The sequence below is a fragment of the Phoca vitulina genome, unplaced genomic scaffold (assembly GCF_004348235.1).
Source record: "Phoca vitulina isolate PV1807 unplaced genomic scaffold, GSC_HSeal_1.0 scaffold5, whole genome shotgun sequence".
In the NCBI taxonomy this organism is placed as follows: Eukaryota; Metazoa; Chordata; class Mammalia; order Carnivora; family Phocidae; genus Phoca; species Phoca vitulina.
This window is the reverse complement of record NW_022589708.1, coordinates 25,978,593-25,995,832: the sequence shown is the minus strand read 5'-3', so window position 1 is coordinate 25,995,832 and position 17,240 is coordinate 25,978,593. Positions and strand designations below refer to the sequence as shown.

The following is a 17,240-nucleotide window of genomic DNA, read 5'->3' as shown; positions in this document are numbered from 1 at the left end:
CTCCCTTCTGGTCTTGGTCTGGCTTCTCTGACTAACCTGTCCCAATTATTTATTTATTTAATTTTAGTGGCTTAAAACATTTATTATTTCATGGTTTTCTGTGGGTTAGGAATCCAGTCGTGGCTTACTTGGGTTCTGTGCTTCATAGCCTCTGAGAGGCTTCAGTCAAGGTGTTTACTGTGTCTGTGGTCTCATCCAAAGGTTTGACTGGGGAAGCATCTGCTTTCAAGCTCACTCATGTAGCTGGTGGATTGTTGGTCTTAGTCCCCCACTGCCTGGTGAGCTGGAGGTCATACTCAGTCCCTCACTCCCAGGTGGTCCCATTTATCAGGGAATTATGTAAGAAGAACTACAGAAAGAATGTTAGAAATCTCAGTCTTTTATAACTTATCTCAGAAGTGACATCTCATCACTTTGTCACATTTTATTCAGTAGAAGTAAGGCAGTAGGTCCAGTCTATACTCAAATAGAGGGGTTTTCACAAGGTGTGAATTAGGAGGTGAGATATAGTATATATACTAGTCAGCCTCCTAAAATGGCTTTCAGTGATTCTTACTTCCTACTACACCTTGTGAACACACCTGTGTTAATGTGTAAGTTTCTAACTTTTTCAAGTCATTTAACATCTCCATTCTTCAGTTTAATGCTTAATGTAAGTCAAAGGGTCATATTCTCATAACTAATACAGATTTGTGGGGGGATGGAATTCATTTTAATTACAAACTGTATCTGTTTGGTTATAGAATAATATAAAACCTGCACAATTTAAGGTAAAGTTATTCTATTCAACATGGTTTTGTTGTTGTTGTTGTTGTTTGTCTCCCTTAACTTTATCTTGGAAGGAGCACCTATATGATTGTTGCTAAAATGCCACAGCAAGGTGGGAAGAGGCCATCTAGTCTCTTGTCCTTGGCTGTCATACTTTAGTATCCACCAAGTTGTCCATCTTCATATCTGGTCCTTCATGCTGTCATCAACTTAGATGTTTGCATTCTCACATTGTCTCTATATTTCTTTTATTCTTGCATGTACTTCGCATTCTGTTTATTCTAACTGTAAGCCCTCTCCTTTATTCTGGCTCTCAGTGCCATATTCTCTTAGTTAAAAGGAAAGATCATCTTGCTCCTTTTTCCTTTCTGGGCTGTACAGGGACTGTGTTTGCTTTCATTTCATCTGCTTCTACACTGTACATAACCATCTTACATAACCCATACTATTTGTATTTTAGTCTGGATGTTGTTTCTTCTCTGTGAGGTTTACCTGCTCTTTTATATCTTAACTAGAAAGTGAAGCTGACATAATAACCCTGTTAATCAGATTTCCCAAATAGCTCGTCTTTTATTTGTTCCACCTACAAACTATCCGTTAAAAGATTAGCTTCAAGTTAGAGAAGCAGAAAGCAGTTCTCTTGAGACCTATTCCATCTTCAGCATGTTCTGATGTCCTATTTGACTACTTTGTTTCATTAAGACAAGAAAATTTCTCTTTTTAAAAGCTTTTAGTGAGGGCACATGGGTGGCTCAGTTGGTTAAGCGTCTGCCTTCAGCTCAGGTCATGATCCCAGGGTCCTGCTCAGCAGGGAGCTTGCTTCTCCCTCTCCTCCCCGCTAGTGCTCTCTCTCTGCTCATGCTCTCTTGAGCTATCTCTGTCTGTCTCTCTCAAATAAATAAATAAAATCTTTTAAAAAAATAAATAAAAGCTTTTGGTGAGGAGGGGGCAAACACTCTCTCAGATTTAGGATATACATATATGTGTGTGTGTGTGTGTGTGTGTGTATATATATATATATATATATATAATCTACAGATTCTTAACTTTCCTGTTTCTAACTGTATAATATTAAAATTAAGAACTTCTTTCATTCTCAAGTTAACCTTCCTAAGCCGCGAAGAAAAACAACAACAAAAAACTAAAGTCTGGAAGGTCCAGAAGGTCTAGCAGCACGGGGTGGCATAGAGTAAAAGGAATGAATGAGAATGAAAGCTCATTAGTTAATAGAACAAAATCTTATTCTATCACTATATGAGAGTAATTTGTAAATTCTGAAGGTACACACACACACAAACACACTTATAGATGTACCATACATACAAATATAGTTGCACTATTAATGGAATTATTTACTATTTTTTAAACATAAAAAGCCTAATCATTAACGGTATTTACATTAGGAATGCTTCTTAGTCATCTTATAGTTTAAAACAAGTTTGTAAAATTCTTGTTCTTTATTCATATAAAACCTGAATTTTTAAAAATACTATGACAACAAATTTATTGATTTTATTATTTTATCACCATAAATGATTAATTATATTTAAGCACATACACAAAATTTGAGAGATCAAATTACATTAACAACCTATTTCAGAGAACAAAGATGAAGCTTACAAATCATGCATTAATAATTACTGCTAGTAATATTTGATAACAATAGCATTTTATCAAATATATGAGTTGTGGGGTGCCTGGGTGGCTCAGTCAGGTCATGATCCTGGAGTCCAGGGTAGAGCCCTGCTTCAGGCTTCCTGCTCAGCCGGGAGTCTGCTTCTCCCTCTGCCCCTCTCTCCACTCCTGCTCTCTCTCTCTCACTCTCTCAAATAAATAAATAAAATCTTTAATAAAAAACAAAAAAAACTCAAATGTATGAGTTTTCTAGTAAATGATGAAAAAAGGTGATTGATTCCAGAAAAATCTGAGCACTAGGCATTGTATGGAAGTTTTGAGTCACTATATTGTACACCTGAAACAAATATTAGACTGTATGTTAACTAACTGGAATTTAAATAAAAACTTAAGAAAAAAGAAGTCATTGGAGAGGGCTCTGAGAGGATTAAAAAAAACTAAACAAAATATGTAAACATATTAAGTCAGTAATAAAAATCTTATATGAAGTAGTAAAAGCAAGAACAAAAACAGTAATTTAATGTAATCTCATTTTAATTGCAATTCAAATTGTTTACTTTATGACATTGTAGTTTCATTTTTTTATATGGGGAGTGACACAAAGTTACCATTTTATTAAACTGTGGATGTATATTTATGTCAAGCAAATTTTCACATTACTACTGACCATTTAAAAATCTACATATAAAGTTTTTTAAATACCTCCTTATTTTAATGGAAACTGGAAAATGTCCTAGACATCTGCTCCTTTACCTTAAATTCTGGCATCTGATTCATTTCTAAGGGGAAAAAAATCAGAATCTTTGAATTGTGATTCTACCTTTCCTTGATATAAAACAGAACATAATAGATACTGTCCTTCCTGCAAACACTGTGCTTCACCCTTATTACAATATCCATGACAGTCTTGGCACCAGACTCCTTTCTCTGTGGCTGTTAATTTGCAATATAGTCATCTCTTTGTCAGAGTAATCACACTGCACGTTACAATGGAAGAGTACCATGATGTCCTATGGAGGAGACACTTGGAGAGACAAGTGAAATATAATTTATATTCCAAAAAACTATATGTGATCCTGACTCATCATATTTTATGAGAAAAACCTGTCATGAGAATTTCTTAAGCTCTTTTTAATAGCAACATATTATTAGCCCTCAGCTACACTGCAGAACTGTTTTAAAATAAATAATATATTTATAAAGTTTCTAAGAGTAACAGTAACTAATATTTAATAGATGGGCGATATATATAGCTTTCTTCCTTATCCATTCTCTTATGTTGATTCAGATGCCAAATTGTCTCCTAGATGAGTAATTTGAAATTTTTCCTTAAAGTCACCAAATTTTTTTTTTGCCTTAGTTTGCCCATCATCAATTCTGAACCTCCTCGTCTTTGGGAAATAGAGGTTAGCTTATACATAATGAAGAACTATTGAAATTTTTATTCCATTTTGCTAGGTTAAGAAATTGTCCCAAGACATAAATTATTCCCTCCTGGAGAAGATTGTTATATAATTCAGATATGAAGTTGATATATTAGTGATTATGTCAAAAGTCAGTTATCAGGCCTAGTTTTCATTTGCACAGGTGTCTCTGCTTTCTCTCTTCAGCATAGGCAAACAGCTAACTGTGCCTGCACTGCAGGCAGGATCAAGTGTCTTCACCTACTGAACTAAACTGGGGAAGCCAACATCCTGCACTCAATCAGCAATCTGGCTTTTCCCCATTGTCAATTAAAGGAAGTTCCATAGACTTTCCATCTCAGGGAATGAAATCTTGGAGACCACCGTTTACATTTTGGTATAGACTTCTGTCCTCATTTTGCTCAACTGTTTATTTAATATGGAGGATGACTATCTCATGATTTTATCTTGGATTAAATCACACTGGTTTCTTGGGGTTTTCCTCCCACCTCATTTGACATTTGTACTTACCCAATATCTTACAGTGATGAAGCTCCTCAGGTTCCAGTACTGAGTTTTCTTTCCCTCCCAACCATCCCAACCAACCTTCCTTCCTTCCTTCCTTCCTTCCTTCCTTCCTTCCTTCCTTCCTTCCTTTCTCTTTATACTTCTTGAGTTATCTCATCCATTCTTATGGTTTTACACACAAATCTTCCGCTGATCTCCCTGGCTTCTGGCAGATGTTTCACACTTGTAAAATTATAATCATAAGCCATAAATATCTTTAATTTAGCCTTGATGAAATTTGATTAACACCATATGCCACATGCCAATAGCAGAAAACTTGACAGGACACAAATGCTTTTGAGAATTCAAAGCACTTAACAATTAGTGCTTGTTTGGATAGAAAAGTAAGCGTATTAATGAATATTTACAGACCAGTTATCATACAATTTTATTTAAGTTCAATGTGTTATCTGTCTTGATATCTAAAATACATATTTATAATCTATCTTGAAAACATCAAAAAGCATTTCTGTAATATCAGTGTTTTTTTTTTTTTTTTTTTTGGTTGTTTTTAACTGGCTCCAAGAACTGTTGGTTTATAATCTTATAATAATAAATGTAAGCTTAGAGTTCGCTTAGAGTTGTATCTGTTTTTCCCCACACATGATCCATTTTAGTCACTGACATTATAACAGCTCATTAACTATAGCCTCAAGAATCTATTACTAATAAACTCAATAAATGTTATTATTAGTAACATTGCTAAAGTACATTTATCTTTTTTTTTCACACTAACATTCTTAGTTTATTGATCCTCTCATGAAAAATCTGCACAACCACCACAGATAAAGCCACTGCAGCATCTTTACTCCTTCTGTTGTCCAATCTCCAGCTCACTTTTTGCCAGCACCATCATTGGCTTTTGCAGTCCCCCTGACTTTCTTCATTCTGTTCTTGCATTCCTTTTGCTGTTTTCTTGATGTCTTTTTCTTCTCATATAGGCCATGTCTTGCAAGTCTGTGTTTGGGTTCATTTTTCTTTGAATAATCCAAGGAATCATAAATCATGCCAAAGCCAGTTGTCTTGCCACCACCAAATGGGTTCTGAATCCAAACACAAATATGACATCTGGTGTGGTCTTGTACATTTTGGCTAGTTTTTCCCGAATTTCTGTCTTAGGTACTGTTGTTGCCTTTCTGGGATGAAGAACATCAATGACCATCTGTTTCCGCTGAAGTACTCGGTTAGTCATGAACTTCCTAGTCCGGATAGTTACTGTGTCGTTCATGATGGAGGCCAAGCCTAAAGTACATTTATCTTTTAAAAATCCCAAATAAAATAGAGTGGCCTAGCTCATTAAATTATATATGTGTGCATTTACATATGTAAATATGTATATTTACATATATACATATTATGTCTATTATATATATTTCATGTATGTGTTTGATTTATGTGTGTATGGATGTCTACAGATATATATTTATGTGTTGAATAACTTAATATTTTAACCTAGATTTTTACTAATCCTCTCAAGGTTAACCTATTAACATGAAGCTCCATATTTTGCTCCCAAAACTGTTCCTTAGCAAATCTCTCCCATTCTAGTAAATTGCATTGGCATCTATCCAGTTAATTAGAAACCTAACAATAACTCATCCTTTTTTCATCTTTCTCCTCCCCCATCCATTCCATTAGCAATTCTTGCCCTGTCTCATTTCTATTTAGCTCTCTGCATTTTACTGCCATTAAGCTAATCAACGCCACCATACTCTTCTCCAAAACTGCTTTTATTCATGTTCCATTTAGCATTACCCATCTGCAGGAAGTCATCTTAAAAATATTTATATATGATAATGTCACTCCCTTTCTTAAATCATTTGATGATTTTCTTTGTACTTTTTAAAGTCTAAACTACCTACCCTAGCTTTTAAGATTCTACCTTCAACTGTTACTCCAAAATCAACTTACACCCTTTCACTTGGTAAGCTCTTTCTTGTCAAAATGCCGTAATTCTATTCTCTAAGCATCAAGCTCCTCTACTCTTCATAATTCGTGAACTCACTGTTCTGTCTTGGAAATACTATTTTAAAATATTCTGAGCTTGACTCCTATTTTATAGTTATCAGTGCCTCTGTTGTTTTCTGAAGGATTCTAGCCCACTGCAAACTGAAGACCTATTTTGAGTAAGTCATTCTTTTTCTTTCACCCTCCTTTTCCCTTGATAGTTTACTTTTTTTAAGAGTTATTTGAGAGAGAGAGAGAGGAAGAGCAAAAGGAGAGGGAAAGAATCTCAAGCAGACTCCCCACTGAGCATTGAGCCCAACTAGGGGCTTGATCTCTGAACCCTCAATTCATGACCTGAGTGGAAATCAAAAGTAGAACGCCTAATGGACCGAGCTACCCAGGCACCCCTCCCTTGATAGTTACTTTCAGTCTAATTTTGTTTGCTTGTTTTTTTTTTTTTTAATTTCCTTTAGTAATACTAAAATTTGAGCTCTTACAGGACAAGAAGGCTTTTCTCTCTTGTTTCATCATCTGTTGCTAACACCCAATGAAGATACTAGTGTGTAGTATTGAAGGAAACCAGAATGTGTTACTCTCAAATTATTGACATTAAGGGTTCTTTTAAACTGAAGGAAGTTTAAGGAAGCAGCAAATACAAGAAAAGCTCCCTCTACTCTCTCTCTTTTTTCCTAAGGAAGGGAGTAAATTTTCCATCTACTGGAGACAGATTCTTATCAGCCCATATATGGCACAAGAGGAATCTGCAAACATACTTTACTCCAGTTCTTCCCTACCATATACTTACCTTCTCGCAGTTTGCTGCCCTTGGAAGCCTAAAACTGCCTTCTTTTGTCCTGGCATTTCTCTATAAATTTATTGTTCTTTGTTGAAGATGTTATATAAGCTGGAGTTATGAACCCCCACTTTGAGTTACTTTTTGTTTAAGTTTCTCCTGTATGATGTCTATTGCACTTGTTAATGAACTGTTTTTCTCTTATTAATCTTTTTGTTACAGTATCAGCCAAAAACCTAAGATGAATAAAGTTTTGTCATAGTTTCCTTTCTCTGCTGTAAGAGAATACCACAAATTTAATGGCTTAAAAGAACACAAATTTATTACTGTATAGTTCTGGAGTTTGAAAGTCCAAAATGAGTATAAATGGGCTAAAGCCAAGGTGTTAGCAGATAGGGCTGCATTTCTTCCAGAGGTTGAAGGGAGAATCCATTTCCTAGACTTTTCCAGCTTCAAGAAGCTGCCCACATTCCTTAGTTCATGGCTCCAGTCCTCCTCTGCACTATATCTGCATCAACATTGAGCTGAGTATTCATCACAGTACCATCTCTCTGGTTCTTTCTCTTTTACCTTCCTCTTCCACTTATAAAGACCCTTGTGATTTTATTAGGCCCAGCTGGATAACCCAGGATAATCTTCCCATCTCAGGGACCCTAATCATCAAACTTAATTTCATCTGCACCCTTAATTCTCCATTGTCATATAACTTTACACATTCATGTGTATTGAGAAGTAGGACATGTATATATTTGGGGACCCATTATTCTGCCTACCACAGTAGGTAATGATTAGTTTGTTTTGTTTGTCTATGAATGAAGAAGGGATAAAATTTTCCTTTAAGCACCCATCTGTTAATTCTCTGCTATGAATGTTTGGATAGATGAATTAGGTGACATTGCATTACTCCTAAGCATATATTCAGAATTAATAAAATTTGATTTTTACTTACACATTCTTTATTTGACATTCTCCCAAACAAACAAAAACAGAATTATCCTAAGTGTATAAAGCAGCATAGTGTTGTGGACAAGTTTCGGTTTTGGAGAAAAACAGAGCTGAAATTGAAATATTCCCCAAAATTATTCAAGTGATTGTAAAATCATGGCCAACTCATAAAGCATTTCCTTTTTTTAAAGATATTATTTATTTATATGACACAGAGAGAGAGAGAGAGAGCGTGCACAAGCAAGGGGAGCAACAGGCCAAGGGAGAGGGAGAAGCAGGCTCCCTGAGGAGCAGGGATCCTGATGCTGGGCTCCATCCCAGGGCCCTGGGATCATGACCTGAGCCAAATGCAGACACTTAACTGACTGAGCCACCCAGGTGCCCATCATAAAGCATTTCTATTTATAAGTCTCTTAATACACAAAATAGGGATATCATTTTTAATACTTCAACCCTATTTATGGGAAGTATTTTACAGAGGGTAGGTGTCAATAAGTACTGTTAGTTTCAGGAACTCACAACTGTATGGTCAGTTAATCTTTGACAAAGCAGGAAAGAATATCCAATGGAAAAAAGACAGTCTCTTCAACAAATGGTGTTGGGAAAACTGGACAGCAACATGCAGAAGAATGAAACTGGACCACTTTCTAAAGCAACAGTTTCCACGCAGTTAGTGATTTGGCAGGTGTGTCTGTCAAAAGTAGACTATAGAAAAAGTCACTGAAAAGATTACTCCAGTTCTCTAATACCCATTCTTTCTTCTCAAATGTTGGTTTCATTTCCTTTAAACATCTGCTCTGAAATAATTTACCATTTCAGCTCTGTTTAACTTCTAGCATTTGTGACTCATTCTGTTTTTCTTAATCACTTCCAAAAAAGTAGTCATAATCTCCCTCAATTGCTTGGGGGAGAGGAAGTAGAACACATTTATTCCTTTTCATCACAATTTAAACTGGATGCAAATCATGTTCATAAAAATAATTTTCAAATGATGACAAGTTAAAACATTTTTACATCTCCTGTGGTAAGAATGCATTGTATCTATATGTTTTTAAAAACTTCAAGGAGACAAATGTTACGATAATTTCTATTTCCCAATCCGGTCCTCTTTGTTAGCCTTTTCATGTGAACTGTAAAACAACAGAAGTGCCATTAAAATAACTTTCCTATGTGGGTATGGGTATTTTTACTACATATACATAGACATATACATAGGTTTGTATTTTCAGTACCTTTATTCGTGAAGTTTATTTCACTTTATCTGTCCTGTGCTTGTTTTATATTTCAACGTTCTCAATTGTACTTTTAAGTTGCTTTTTTTTCATATTTGAGTAATGTACACAGTGTTAAAGTCACATAGTGCAGTGAACTTATAAAAAATCAATAGCAGGGGCACCTAATTGGCTCAGTCGGTTAAATGTCTGCCTTTGGCTCAGGTCATGGTCCCGGGGTCCTGGGATCGAGTCCTGCATCAGGCTCCCTGCTAAGTGCTTCTCCTTCTCCTTCTGGTGCTCCCCATGCTTTTGCTCTTGCTGTCTCTCCCACTCTCAGTCAAATACATAAATAAAATCTTTTTAAAAAAATCAATAGCAGATGCTCACTGGCCTCTTTTTCTCTGAACATCATCCCACTCTCTAGAGGCAATACTTTTCATTGTTTTAACTCTTGTCATGCACTGTTGCTTCTTTATTTACCAATGGTAAACATTATCATTTGGCTTCCAATTATAGAAGATAGGGATTATAGCTTTCTTATGTTCTTAGCACTTCCCTTTCATAGTCATGACAAAATTTTTCTTTGAAAAGAAAATCTCTTCTTTCGATATTTGCAAATGACATATCAGATAAAGGGCTAGCATCCAAAATCTATAAACAACTTGTCAAACTCAACACCCAAAGAACAAATGATCCAGTCAAGAAATGGACAGAAGACATGAACAGACATTTTTTCAAAGAAGACATCCAAATGGCCAACAGACACATGAAAAAGTGCTCAACATCACTCAGCATCAGGGAAATCCAAATCAAAACCTCAATGAGATACCACCTCACACCAGTCAGAATGGCTAAAATTAACAAGTCAGGAAATGACAGATGTTGGCGGGGATGCGGAGAAAGGGGAACCCTCCTACACTGTTGGTGGGAATGCAAGCTGGTGCAGCCACTCTGGAAAACAATATGGAGGTTCCTCAAAAAGTTGAAAATAGAGCTACCATATGACCCAGCAATTGCACTACTGGGTATTTACCCCAAAGATACAAATGTAGTGATCTGAAGGGGTATGTGCACCCTGATGTTTATAGCAGCAATGTCCACAATAGCCAAACTATGGAAAGAGCCAAGATGTCCATCGACAGATGAATGGATAAAGAAGATGTGGTGTATATATTCAATGGAATACTATGCAGCCATCAAAAGGAATGAAATCTTGCCATTTGCAATGACGTGAATGGAACTGGAGGGTATTATGCTGAGCGAAATAAGTCATTCAGAGAAAGACATGTATCATATGAGGAATTCTTAATCTCAGGAAACAAACTGAGGGTTGCTGGAGTGGTGGGAGTTGGGAGGGATAGGGTGGCTGGGTGATAGACATTGGGGAGGGTATGTGCTATGGTGAGCACTGTGAATTGTGTAAGATTGTTGAATCACAGACCTGTACCTCTGAAACAATACATTATATGATAAAAAAAAAAAATAGTAGGAAGGGAAAAATGAAGGGGGGAAAATTGGAGGGGGGAGACAACCATGAGAGACTATGGACTCTGAGAAACAAACTGAGGGTTCTAGAGGGGAGGGGGGTGGGGGATGGGTTAGCCTGGTGATGGGTATTAGAGAGGGCATGTATTGAGTGGAGCGCTCGGTGTTATACGCAAACAATGAATCATGGAACACTACATCAAAAACTAATGATGTAATGTATGGTGATTAACATAACATAATAAAATTTAAAAAAAAAGAAAATCTCTTCTTTCAATACTATCACTCAGTGAATGGTACTTCATTCATATCATCTTTATTGTACAACAGAGGCTGCTTAAATTGCCTAAATTTTTTCATATTTTAAGATTCATTTTAACATTGATCACTCATCAATTGTTTAAAAATACTCAATATAATTTTATATATAGTCTGTCTTCTCATATAGTATAAATTTTTTTTGAGGGAGAAGGTGGATTGTATTTGGTTTTCTTTTGTTTTATTATATATTTTCAAAAAAATTATTCTGGGTATTTCAGGTGTCCCTCTTCAATCAACTTGAGTTTTGAGTTTCTATTAAGACTCCTGTAGACCTCTTGTCTCAACCTTTCCCACTGTTGACAGTTTTGAAACTCTCTTCATAATTATATAGATATCCACAACAAAAGTATATAATAACTGAAATGAAGGTATAAGTCTATGATTTCTTACTTTTTCCTTTTTTTTAAGATATTTATTTATTAGAGAGAGCACACAAGCAGGGGGAGCAGCAGGCAGAGGGAGAGGGAGAAACAGGCTCCCCCCTGAGCAGGGAGCCCAATATAAAATTAATATACAGAAATCTGTTGCATATCTATATACCAATAATGAAACAGCAAAAAAAAAAAAAAAATCAAGGAATAAATCCCATTTACAATGCACCAAAAACCATAAGATACCTAAGAATAAATCTAACCAAAGAGGTAAAGGATCTGTACTCTCAAAACTATAGAACACTTATGATAGAAATTGAAGATGACACAAAGAAATGGAAAAACAGTGCATACTCATGGATTGGAAGAACAATTATTGTTAAAAACTCTATACAACCCAAAGCAATCTACACATTTAATGCAACCCATATCAAAATACCACCAGCATTTTTCACAGAGCTAGAACAGACAATCCTAAACTTTTCATGGAACCACAAAAGCAATCTTGAAAAAGAAAAGCAAAGCAGGAGGCATCACAGTTCTGGACTTCAAGCTATATTACAAAGCTGTAGTCCTCAAGACAGTATGTATTGGCATAAAAACAGACACATAGATCAATGGAACAGAATAGAAAACCCAGAAATGGACCCACAACTATATGGTCAACTAATGTTCAATAAAGCAGGAAAGAATATCCAGTGGAAAAAAGACAGTCTCTTCAACAAATGGTGTTGGGAAAACTGGACAGCAACATGCAGAAGAATGAAACTAGACTTCTTTCCTATATCATACACAATCCTATATCATTCACAAATATAAATTCAAAATGGATTAAAGATTAAATGTGAGACAGGAAACCATCAAAATCCTAGAGGAGAACACAGGAAGCAACCTCTTTGACATTGGCTATACAACTTATTAGATAGATCTCCTACAAAAGAAAAATGAACTATTGGGATTTCATCAAATAAAACTTTCTGCACAGAGAAAGAAACAATCAACAAAACTAAAAGGCAACCTTTGGAAAGGGAGAAGATATTTGCAAATGACACATCTGATAAAGGGTTAGTATCTGAAACCTATAAAGAACTTATCAAACTCATCACCCAAAAATCAAATAATCCAGTTAAGAAATGAATAGACATTTTTCCTAGGAAGACATCCAGATGGCTAACAGACATGTGAATAGATGCTCCACATCACTCATCATCAGGGAAATACAAATCAATACTATGATGTGATGTCACCTCCCACCTCTCAGAATGGCTAAAATTAACAGCACAGGAAAGAACAGATGTTGGCAATGCTGGGGAGAAAGGGAAACCCTCTTACACTGTTGGTGGGAATGTGAACTGGTGCAGCCACTCTGGAGAACAGTATGAAGGTTCCTCAAAAAGTTAAAAATAGAACTACTCTATGACTCAGCAATTGCACTACTAGGTATTTACCCAAAGGATTCGAAAATAGACATCGAAGGGATACATGCACCCCAGTGTTTATAGCAGCATTATCAGCAATAGCCAAACTATGGAGAGAGTCCAAATGTTCATCAACTGATGAATGGATAAAGAAAAAGTGGTATATACATATATACAATGGAATAATTCTCAGCCGTCAAAAAATGAAATCTTGCTATTTACAACAACATGGGTGGAGCTAGAGTGCATTATGCTAATCGAAATAAGTCAGTGAGAGAAAGACAAATACCATATGATTCCACTCATATGTGGAATTTAAGAAAGAAAACAGATGAACATATAGGGGGAAAAGGAAAAGAGAGAAGCGATTAGAGATTCTTAATCATAGAGAACAAACTAAGGGGTGATGGAGGGAAGTGGGTGAGGGGTGGGCTAGATAGGTGATGGGTATTAAGGAGGGCACTTGTTATGATGAGCACTGGGTGTTTTATGTAAGTGATGAATCAATCACTGAATTCTACTCCAGAAACCAATATCGCACTATATGTTAACTACTTAGATAGATAGATAGATGATAGATAGATAGATAGATAGATAGATAGATAGATAGATAGATAGGTCAGAAACAAACTTGTAGGCCAATGTCTCTTATTAACTGAGAGGTCAAAATCCTGAATAAAAAGCTAATCAGTATAATCCAGTAATTTAAAAGGATAGCCCACATGCCTCAGAATCCTCTCCTAATCTTTCCCAATTTCTCTTCAGCACTGAGGCAATCATTGCTGGAGATTCTTTACAGGTGATTTTTATCTATTCTAGAGGATATGACACCATACAATATGCATTTTTTGCTGTCTAACCATTTCATTCACTGTAATGTACTTGAATTCATCCATTTTGTGTCTATCAGGAGTTCATTACTTTTCATTGCCGAGTAGTATTTCCTCATATGTATATATCATTCTCTTGTTAATGGATATTTGTTTTCTGTCATGATTAGTTATAATGAATAAAGGCACTATGAACATTAAGAAAAAGGAAAATGCTTAGTACACTGCCTGGTCCATAGTAAGGGAAATATAAATGGTAGTGCTTTATATTATTATTATTGTTGTTGTTATTATTCACATATGTATGTATACAATGTGTACCAAAAGAAATATAAAATGCATATATAATATGCATATATTTAGTATGCATATATATTATCTATAATACTATAGATATTAAACTTACATGTAACATTGGTAGCTTATTATACTAAAGGAGAATGCCTCAGTTACCTGAGGAAGTTCTGAATGTGGTCTCTGCAGTTATCTCTGATAATCTCAGTGTGGTTAATAAGAAATATTTAGGTACTGAATATTTCTGAGGTATCTAAATTTCTACTGTTAAGATATGGCTAGCTTTGGGTTATAGTTCAGTCAATTTAATTGATCAATTATTGGTTGAATAATTGTTTAATCTTTCAAAGCATGGATAATTCAAAAGATAAGATTCAGGAGAGTTTGTTTTAATTATAACTCATAAGTCCCTATTTCTTTCTTGCCCATGGTATAGAAAGAGTTATTTTCAATATATAAATTCAAATCTTCACATTCACAGGAAAAAAAAGATCATCTTTTAATAAGATTTTAGAATCCTATTTAATAGCTAGGATTTTAATCTCCCCAATGACAGTTTAGATACATAATTTCTACTTAAAATCATGTTAACTTTCAGAAAATACTAGTATCAAATGTGTGAAAGCAAAATAATGAGGGAAGAGGAGAAGAAGAAGAAACTTACTTGGATTTTTTCTGTATTTCCTATTTACTTGTGTCTTTTACATAAATTTCATAATAATTAAACTGTTTTGTGATAACTTGTTTTATAACTTTAAATAATGTGTGTAGTCTCTTAAATGGAAAGGGAGCTCTTCTGCTTTTAAAAATATTATTTTCATATTTTTAGCTCTTAAACTATTGGGAAACCCTGTTAATGCAAATCAAGACCCAAGAACGGAAGATCAGAATTTTCTTGTATTACTAAAAATGGAGAATATTATGGAATTTTACTGAAATAAATTTATTATGATAATTTAAATAAATTTCACATTTTGAGTCAAATTTAGTTCTAAGCAAGTTGAAAATAGTGAAAATTGTGGGGCGCCTGGGTGGCTCAGTTGGTTAAGCGGCTGCCTTCGGCTCAGGTCACGATCCCAGCGTCCTGGGATCGAGCCCCGCATCGGGCTCCCTGCTCAGTGGGGAGTCTGCTTCTCCCTCTCCCACTCCCCCTGCTTGTGTTCCCTCTCTCGCTGTGTGTGTCTCTCTCTGTCAATTAAATAAAATCTTTAAAAAAAAAAATAGTGAAAATTGTTTCTATAATCACTGCCAACACGTATTTAAATTATTTGTTAGTTCATTAAGGAGTTTTCCCTTCAGGTAATACATACAATATTTAATTGTAAAAAGAAATAAGAAATAGTTATTTTAGTCTCAAAATTGGTTCAGTGAAACATTCTTGATTCCTACATAATCTACATGGTAAAATCATCATACATTTGACTGAAAGTAATTTAGGGAAACTTTTGATTTGAACATGATGAAATAATTTTCTGCCCCTTTCTTAACCGGAAGTGGAAAAAAAAAACAAACAAAACTCCTGTTTTCAGATAAAACCTGTCATTGCAAAGAAAAATGTATTAAGTTGAAGTATTTTTAAGTCACTTATTTTTTAAAGCAAAACAAAAAAATCCAGGTTCTTAAACATGCATGAAACAAACAAAACTGGGAAAATACATCAGGAGTATCACAGAAACAATTAGTAATTGGTAGGAAAGATTAAACAAAAATGTGAAAATAGAGGGATTGGATAAGAGCATGTTTAAAAGGCCATCTGATGCCATGTTCCCTGTCTTACCAGCCAGCCTGCTTCTTCCAGAAGCCCAGAACTTTCAAGACGTCCATCTATAGACATTAAAACAAAGACTCTAAATTTAGCAACATTATTCACAAAGAAATGAATAATGGAACCTAGCATACTAACTGTAAGGACTTTGAAACTCCCTTCATCTTTCCAGATCCTTAGAATTGACAAACATAATTTTCCTGATAAGATTTTGGCTAAGCTTCTATTTAAGGGAAACTTAACCATATAGAAAAGGGACCTAATGATCAGGAGTTCTTCCCAAAAATCTAGTGGCTTTCCTTTCAATAAACTCAGTCATTGAAAGCATCATATATGCAGAGTTTCCAACAGACCTTTTGGGTAATATTAAATATAAAAAGGTAACCAAAAATCACCTACATTTTGAGAAAATCTCCCAATATGAATGAACGATACCCAAAGTTAGCAAACAAACAAAAACACAAAAAAGTAACTCATTGGAAATACAGAAGTGAAATATCTGGAAACAAGATTAATATCTCTTCATTTTCAGAGAGATAATAGAGCAAATTTTATTTATGACATGGACAAAGTATATGCAAAAAAAATCAGAAATACAAAGCATAGCTCCTAGAAATTAAAACAAAATTGCTGTTCCTATTTTTTTTAAATAACTGTTTTTGGAAGATATATTTTAAAAATATTCCAAAAAGTAGAACAAAAAACATACAGATACGGTGAAGAAGGGAGAAATTATGGAATACTAGATAGTAAATCCACATGGTCAACACATAACCTAAAAAATTTAGAATAATAATTTAGGGAAGAGCATGGGAGGGAAATTATTCAAGAAAATAAAATATAGAGGATAATTTTGAACAACTTTGGTCTATAGTAAATTGCTATATATATATATATATATATATATATATATATATATATATACTAATCTGGATGTTTAGCACAATTAATTAAAAATAAAATTATAGACATTGCTTTGAGATTCTCATTTCAAGTGTTTTGGATATATACTCAAAAGTGGTATTTCTGGATCACATGGTAGTTCTAATTTTAATTTCTAGAGGAAACTCCATACTGTTTTACATAAGGCTGTACCAATTTATAATTCCAGCAACCATGTACAAGAGTTCCCTTTTATGCCACATCCTCACCAATACTTGTTATTTTGCTTGTTTTCTGTTTGATCATAGACATTCAGACAGTTGTGAGGTGATACCTCATTGTGGCTTTGATTTGCATTCGCTGATTATTAGTAATATTGAGCAATTTTTCATGTACCTCTTGGCTGTTTGTATGTCATCTTTGGAGAAATGTATAACCACGTTCTTTTTCCATTTTTTAATCAAGTTTTTTGCTAAAAATATATAGTTTTCATTTTCATGTGTCTTCTGGTGTATGATCTTGGATTTAGTGAAGCTGAAGCAGAAAAAATTAATATCCCCACTATTTATAACAAAATGGCATTCCTTTTACTATTTCTAAGA

The 17,240-nt window shown here is 34.7% G+C and overlaps 1 pseudogene; it reads right to left on the bottom strand.

Moving 5' to 3' along the window:
* Positions 1 to 5,206: 5,206 nt before the first annotated feature.
* Positions 5,207 to 5,601, bottom strand: LOC116631291 (annotated as a pseudogene).
* Positions 5,602 to 17,240: the final 11,639 nt, after the last annotated feature.